This window comes from Quercus robur, chromosome 7 (genome assembly GCF_932294415.1).
Source record: "Quercus robur chromosome 7, dhQueRobu3.1, whole genome shotgun sequence".
NCBI lineage: Eukaryota > Viridiplantae > Streptophyta > Magnoliopsida > Fagales > Fagaceae > Quercus > Quercus robur.
The window spans coordinates 22,993,054-23,000,919 of record NC_065540.1 but is presented as its reverse complement, the minus strand read 5'-3'; the positions used below and the strand labels follow the sequence as shown (position 1 = coordinate 23,000,919).

Sequence of the window (7,866 nt, the reverse complement as noted above, 5' to 3'; positions counted from 1 at the left end):
ACTGACTAGCATTAATCCAACACTTATCCTCTGAGCAAAAGTATTATTATATAGTTCTATAGAGTGTCGAATTGTCGATTAAAACATATGTTACTTTTGCTTGCCAAGCAACGCAGTTTAATACAGGAAATTTTTTATCAAATAATGCACACAACAATATATCATTATCTAAAAGCATTCTCTGATATTTTCAAAAGCTCTTTCTCTTTTTCTAATAAGAGGTCAGGAAAAATAAAGATTAATTTGCTAGATGAAAGGATATATAATGTACTCAGCATAGAAGAGATTCCAAATGAATCGATAGAACCTTGCCAATGCTTCCTGCACAATGAAATCAAACTCAAGCTGCATTATTGAATTCTAGTTAGTATTACGTGGCCAGCTGGCCTTGCATCATCTGTTGCATCTCCTGCTCCCTTATCAGCCAAAATAACTGATGTATGCACATGGCGTAGATCCAATCAGAGTTTGTAGAGAATCATTACATTAGCTATCGATTCCAAAGAGTCCTCTGAATCATCTGATGTTGAAGCATCTCCTTGCCTTGCAATTCTCTCGGCTGCAGCTGCTCCCTTATCAGCTTTGCACATAGGGAATATCCAATTAGAGTTTGCAGAGACATTTTAGAGCTTTTACATCTGTCTGATACGAGTTACATGGGAAAAGGGCATAGGATTTGCTTTTGGAGCAGGTTTTGCCACTTGCGGGAGCACAAAGACATTCCAGAATTTAAGTGTTTCATCTGCTGCTGCTGCTGTTGCCACTGTGCAACCATCTGGGCTCTGCAAAAGGTTTATATTAAGGTGAAAACATGTCAATCCATGAAGAAAGATAAAAATTTTCAGGGTGATTAAAAAAAATTTCATGTTTAGTTCATATAATACCGAGCCATGAAAAGAACTCTAGAAGTATGACAAGTGAGCTCTGCCATCTTCACCATTGATGGGTATTTCCAAAGAGTAAGTTGGTTCTGAGAAAACCCGTGAGAACTAAGCAGCTCTCTCTTATCCTTGTTCCACAATAAAGCACACACCTGAGAGCTAGTGTCCACAAAATTCAAGCATGCACCAGTATGAGTATTCCAAAACTTTATGCACCTATCATCTACCCCTCCACCAGAAGCTAGCAAATTGCTCTGGAAAGGACACCAAGCAAGAGCTTTCACTGCAGATGTGTGCTCTTCAAGTCTATGAAGCCACTGCGTCGCTGCATTTGAAGATGCCATTGATCTGTCCCATATGAATAGGCGATTATCATTGCCACCACTTGCCAATTGCCGGCCTGAAGGTGACCATTTAAGCCCGCAAACCTCTTGCTCGTGACCTCTATAGGTTTCGAGAATATGTGATCTAACTCTTACATCATTGTTAATGATCAGACCATCCATTCCTCCAATGCTAAGGATGTGATTGTTCCATGCCAGTGATCCAACTCTCAATCTGTCCACCTCTCAAAGTTCTTAGCTACAGAAAGAACATTTACAGTAGCCAAAAAGTATTAGCAAAAATTTATAAAATAGAATAAAAAAAATAAAGAGGATAAATGAAGAATCAAGGAACCTGTCGATTAGCTGTTGAATCCCACAACTGTACTTCAGAATTGTTCAAGCCAATGGCAATGTGCTGGCCATCAGGAGCTCAGTTAACACTTGTGGCAGGGCCATCTTCATCGTCAATAGTGACAAGTTCTGAAGTAGAGCCATTTGAACCATCCCAGAGATAAACTGTATTTCCAAGAGCAATTGCAAGAACATTGCTGCTCCCCCAATCCAGTAAATTGAGATAGTAATCATCCACTATGTCAGGGGCATCTAATTTTCTCTCAGGAGTCTGCATAATCAAACAAAAGGAAACCAAACAAGATAGGATGTTTTTGATAGATTGAGAAGACGGTTTAGAGGGAGACGAGTTCACGATTGCCATAATCAAGCCGCTCAAGCTTGGTTTCGATTGTTGATTTTTCCCCACCATGATTGCTTGAATCAAGTTGAAGATGAGCTCATGAGAGAAGATGAAGATGAAGACAACGGCAATGACAGTTATTTCTTTTTTGAGATGACAAAGGTGAAGGCATAAATTTCCACCCAAGGTTGAGACCTTCGTTTCTGCTGTGAGGTTTCAATATTTTTGTGTGATCACCTTTACTTTCTTTTTATTCATCTATTTATTTGAAGTAACCTTCCTCATTATCTTAAACCTCTTACTTTGTTCTACTTCTACTAAGATTTTGAGCTTGATACTCACCTCTTTGTTAATGAGACTTACTAAAATAATAGCCAAATACTCGAACATTCCATTAAGGGTAGGAAAAGGGAATGGTTGGGATGGGAGAGAGGAATTGAGGCTTTAATGGTTTGGAAATTAAGGTACAAGAGAAGGAAGGTGATTAAGGGATTTATTACATATTTGTTGGTTTAAAGCATTCACACAATTTTAACTAAATTAACATAGAAAACTCCACTTTTTTTATATTAACATATAAACACCTAAATTAGCTTTAATATTTATCTCTACTAAATTCTAATAATAATTTTTCTCTCTTTTTTCTCTACCCATTTCAGCCAAAAGACACAGACACCGTTGTCACACAAACCACCCAAACTACCATTCGCACCATTGCTTGAAACCACTAGATGATTCTTAAAAATAGAGTTATTGGCCAAAAAGACAAAGCCGCTGCCATTTGCAATTACCAAAACCATAAACAAACAAATAACATAGATCAAACCCATAAATTATATTCGGCCATGAAGGTCTGATCAAGGAAGTTAATAAAAGTACTGAATCATCCAATACAATTAGTAATTATCCTACCAGTCAGTCCACCAATACCAAAACACATTCAAATAATACCATTCTATATATCAAACTTACTAGTGAAAATAGGCCATTTTAGCTGGTAGATCAGTACCGAACTGATATCTCATCTATGTTTCTCTATCTTCTTTTTATTAAGATTTTTTTTTTAATAAAAATTTTATTGTTTTGTCCACTCGATGTGAATGCTATCAAATAAATGAGAAGGAAACTAAATGTTGAATTCAACTTTTCAAGCTTTTGTTGTTTAGTGTGAATGATGTAAATAAATTAGAAGAAATTGATTCAACTTTTCAAATTTTGTCATTTAGTGTGAGTATCTCCTTACAACATCACATTGATATATCAAATTAAGTCGCCTTATGGAGATTCTCAAAAAAAAAAAGAAAAAAAAGGTCACCTTATGGATATATTAGGTCATGTGATCATTGGTCTTATTAATATATCAAGTCATGTGGTCACATGGCCTTCTTATTATTATTGGTTAGGCCTAATATCATTTTAAAAACTCTTAATTTTTAACAAATTATTGAAACTTTGACTATAAGAGCATTAGCATTCCATATCTAAGGACAATTTGGCATTTTAAGCTTTAAAATCCTTTGCATCAGACAATGCTAAACTCAACTATTACCAATTTTTTTGCAATAGTGCTACAGTATAATTCTAACAGCAGTATTCTAAAAAAAAATTTATTCACTTTTCCCCCCGAAATTTCTCTCTCCTCTATCTCATTATTTCAGTTCTCTTCTCTCTCTTTCTTCTTTGTTTCTCCATCTGCTCTCTCCTCTCTTCAGACCCAAACACCATTCTCCTCCCAACATACATCACACATCACAGTGGCTCAGTTTTTCTGGTGGGTTGCAATCCGGCAATTCTGTGGTTGTTTTTTTTTTTTTTTTTTTTTTTTTTTTTTGGCGTGGGTGACGGCGTGGGTCACTGTGGTTTTTGGCGTGGGTCACTGTGGTGGTTGTGGTTTTTTTTTTTTTTTGCTGTGACCGGTGCCTAAAGGGGTTGTGGGTCGTGGTTGGGTCCGGTGTTTGGGCCGTGGTTGGATCGGTGGGCTGGGATTGGTTGATTGTGGGTTTGAAAAAGTGGATCTGTTGATCGGTGGGTGGATCGGTTGGGTTGATCATCGGTAGCTCCGATGGTGGCTCCGGTGATGATTTTTTTTAATGGGTTTGCTCCAGTGGGTTTCAAATCGGCGGCATGGACTGATGGGTTTTTGGTGCCGTGGCTATGGTTGTTGATGGGTTGAGGTGCGGATGGGTTGAGGTGCCGTGGCTGTGGTTGTTGATAGGTTGAGGTGCTGATGGGTTTTTGGTGCCCTGGCTGTGGTTGTTGATGAGTTGATCAGTGCTGATGGGTTTTTGGTGCCGTGGCTGTGGTTGTTGATGGGTTGATCGGTGGCTTGAGTTGATCGGTGGCTTGGGTTTTTGGTGCCGTGGCTGTGGCTGTGGTTGTTGATGGCTTGTGTGTTGCTAGAGGTTGAGGGAGAAAGAGAGGAAAAAAAAAGATTGTTGGAAAGCCCAGGAAATATGAGTCTAAAAAAAAAAATGACAGTTATAAAGAAATATTAAAAAATAATATTTTAATAAAAATAGAGTTTTGGGATGCTGGAGGCATTGTAATAGAATTAGAGTTTTCTAATGCTAATGCTCTAAGTTTATGTTTTCATATATTTTCCTAAAATTGTGTTTGGATATTTGTAAGACCTCTATTGAGGTAAAATTGGAATTTTATGCCTCATAGAGAGTCCAAATAGGAGTGAGTGAAGGACGATATCCTCTGTCAGCAAATCATTGTAAATGTTTTATTTTTTATTTAGATTATTTATTTAGGAAATCAGTTTCATGATTTCATCACATATTTCAAGTATTATTATTTAATATAAATTCACAAGCAGCAAATCATTGTAAATGCTTTATTTTATATTTTATTCTTTCTATTGTGGGTATGGCACACGTGACATGACACCTATATGACTCACTCCATGGACCAAAATAAGAAAAAGGACTTCTCAAAAAAAAAAAAAAAAAGGCAAAAATGGAGGCCAATAAATCGAGAAAAAGGTTAAGAAACAAGGGACAAAGCAGGCACATCACATTTAAAATTGAAAATGTAACGGTAACTTTCCAAAACATTGATGTCAAAAAATAAAGAGAAATAGAGGAGGTCATGTGCTCAGACAGCCAAGGGTTTGTAATCAGAATATGGGAAGAAGAACCCAGATCAGAAACTCTAGTCCACAAATAGCCTCATCACCGCACACTTCAAACAAGCACAGACAGAGACAGAGACATGTTCATATAAAAAATAAAAAAAACAGAGAGAGCAAAGCTAAAACCTAAAAACCTGAAGATGATGGAGTCTTAGAAGAATCTTCGGAACCCTAATAGGGTGAGATGAGAGAGAGAGAGAGAGAGGGCAGAAGATGATGTTATGAAAGAGATTCCTCGTGTCTACTTTTATAGGAAGCGCTGAAGCGGCTGTGTTAGAAATTAGGGTTTGTTGAGTTATGACATGTTTTGGGTTTTGGGTCTTGGGCCTGGCTGTGCTGTCTGTGGTTTCTACTTCCTACTTCCTTGGCGGCAGATAACTGATATGAAATGGTTGGACTTTTAGATAGGGCTCCGATATTGTAGGACTGGGCTTGTTTGGGTACTTGGGCCTCATGCATCACAAACGTACCAAACCCAGCCCATTGTCAGCTCTAAGGTTTTTTTTTTTAATAAATAATGAAGAGTTGTCCAAGACTTTTATGTGGCGTTTGATACGGGGTAATGTTTTAGGATTCTTAAGAATGTTTAAAGATTTCCATGTTTGGTTGCAAATTACACTAGAGAATCAGATGCTAGGAGAATTTGAATTCCTCTTTTAACCCCCTTTCAGTAGGAATGTAGATTTCCTTTAAAACAAGTGGGTATCCAAATTCCCAATGTTAAATGAAATTGTATTTTTTATAAATTGATAATTTTAGCATTTTTTTTCCTTATCATTTAAGCAATTGAGATAAAATAACAAATATTCAATATTTTTTCCTCTATCTTTATCTCTTCCCACCAAAACAACATTATCTCTTCCCGCCAAAACAAAATAAACACGATAGACAACCCTGTTGATATATTCATCTTTTTTTTTTTTTAAACTATAGTTTTAATGAATTTGTCATAATTTATAGTTTATATTTTTTTTTCATTATTTATTTAGAGGAAGATTATTATTATTTTTTTAAAAAGACTTATATTGGATTTACAAATCTAAGGATAGAATGAGAAAAATAAATAATTCAATTAAGATTCCTAGAAATAAACTAGACATTATAATCTCACATTCCTAGGAATCTTATTAGATTCCCAATTAAACCAAACATAGGAATAGTTACATTCCTAGGTATTCAGATTGCAAGGCATCACATTCCTAGGAATTTGGATGTGAGGAGTAATGTGGATTCCCCTTTACTAAATGCCACCTTAGGCTTTAGCCAGGCTATTCAACTGTATTCATATGACTCCTTGAATAATGTGGTGTATGGAACTTGAAGCCCCTGAGTTTATAACGTATTCTTCAAATCCATTGAACCTACTACTTGGGTGTCTCTAAAGTGACTTTAACTCTACAGTTTCAATTTTATTTATTTATTTACTTATTTATAAAAGGTGAAGTCCTTACAATTTCAAGTTACAACTTTACAACCATTGTTCATTGTTGTAGCTCAAACAATCAAAATATAGCCCTTATTTTTTGGATAATCAATCAAAAGTAGGGTTATAAATGAGCAGAGCCTTTTCAAGTTATGCATGCTCGAGTTCAACTCATTAGTAAATGTCAAGTGTTCAAGCTTAAACTCGTTAGAAAGCCCAAAGGCCTGAGCTCAAATTGACTTGGCTTGATTCATTATTTGAGCTCAATATCAAAGCTCAAACTCGAGTTTAATATCAAGTTTTAAGCTCAATATCCATTATTTAACCCAATACATTATCAAATGCTTAAATCTCCAAAAATAAAGTAAACAAAAACAACATACTTTTCAAATTACAAAGCTAAGCTACTATAAAAAAAAAAAAAAAAAAAAAAAAAAATGTAACCAACAAGATGTTGTCGAGGGGGAAATTCATGCCTCTGAATAAAATATGGGAAAGCCAAGCCGAATCTCAACGATGGGCTCTTGAGATGATGCCCAAAGGCTTTCGGTGTGGTGATAAGCTTATCCAAGCAATAAATAAAGGCTGCACCTTGACAAAATAGCAACAAAAGCCCAATAAAAATACTTTACAATAGTTAATTAGTATATTAGTGGTCCCGTTTTGATAATACAAGAAAAATAAATTCTCCAGCGGTAGGGTAAAATCATACTTAAAGAGTCCAGTAGTCAATTAATAAATAGATTTAAGAAAGTGTTCACTTCTGGAATTCCTTGTGTGTCTTGGTCAGGGGGATCTATTGTACTTTCAACCATCATTACATCAATATGAGGGAAGAATTTCATTGTTACAAATACATTATATCCTTCAATAATAAAACAAAATGTAAAAATTAAAGGTTCCATGGTGAGAAGAAATGGGTTAATTGGCATGGTGTGAAGGGAGAGAGAGATTCCAGCTCAGTATAGCAAATGTTGAACTAAAATTCTTGGAATATATCTATGTGTGTGTGTGTGTGTGTGTGTGTGTGTGTGTGTGACGTGAGTGGGGTAGTGTAGGCTATTTTCAGTGAGTGGTATGTAAGCTTGTGGTGGTATGACTGATTAGCAAGCATTTATGGGCTTAGAATATGCAGAAAAAGAAAAGGGAATGTCTCAGGCTAAGTGAGCGTGGGCTAAGGGAAATGATTTATGAGCTTAGGGAGAGTTAAACCACAAGCAAAGTGACAAGAATATCAAAAATTTTAGAGGAGTTGGTGTGTGTTTGGTGGGCTGGTGTGCTTACCCTTTTATAGTGGAGTTTAGGGAGGTATTAATTAACAAAAGTCCAAAATGTAGGACTGATCAGGAGGCAGAATAGCAGACTTAATTATCCTAGGATTTGGCCATAAATGGGAGATTTGCTTT

At 36.1% G+C, this 7,866-nt stretch overlaps 1 non-coding gene and 1 pseudogene across 1 annotated transcript; both read right to left on the bottom strand.

Moving 5' to 3' along the window:
• Positions 1-632: 632 nt before the first annotated feature.
• Positions 633-1,922, bottom strand: LOC126691181 (cell division cycle 20.2, cofactor of APC complex-like; annotated as a pseudogene).
• Positions 1,923-4,992: 3,070 nt separating this feature from the next.
• On the bottom strand, positions 4,993-5,090 carry LOC126693839 (small nucleolar RNA Z157/R69/R10). Its single transcript, XR_007645553.1, has one exon. It is a non-coding gene; the product is annotated as a small nucleolar RNA Z157/R69/R10 (small nucleolar RNA).
• Between the last annotated feature and the right edge of the window lie 2,776 nt (positions 5,091-7,866).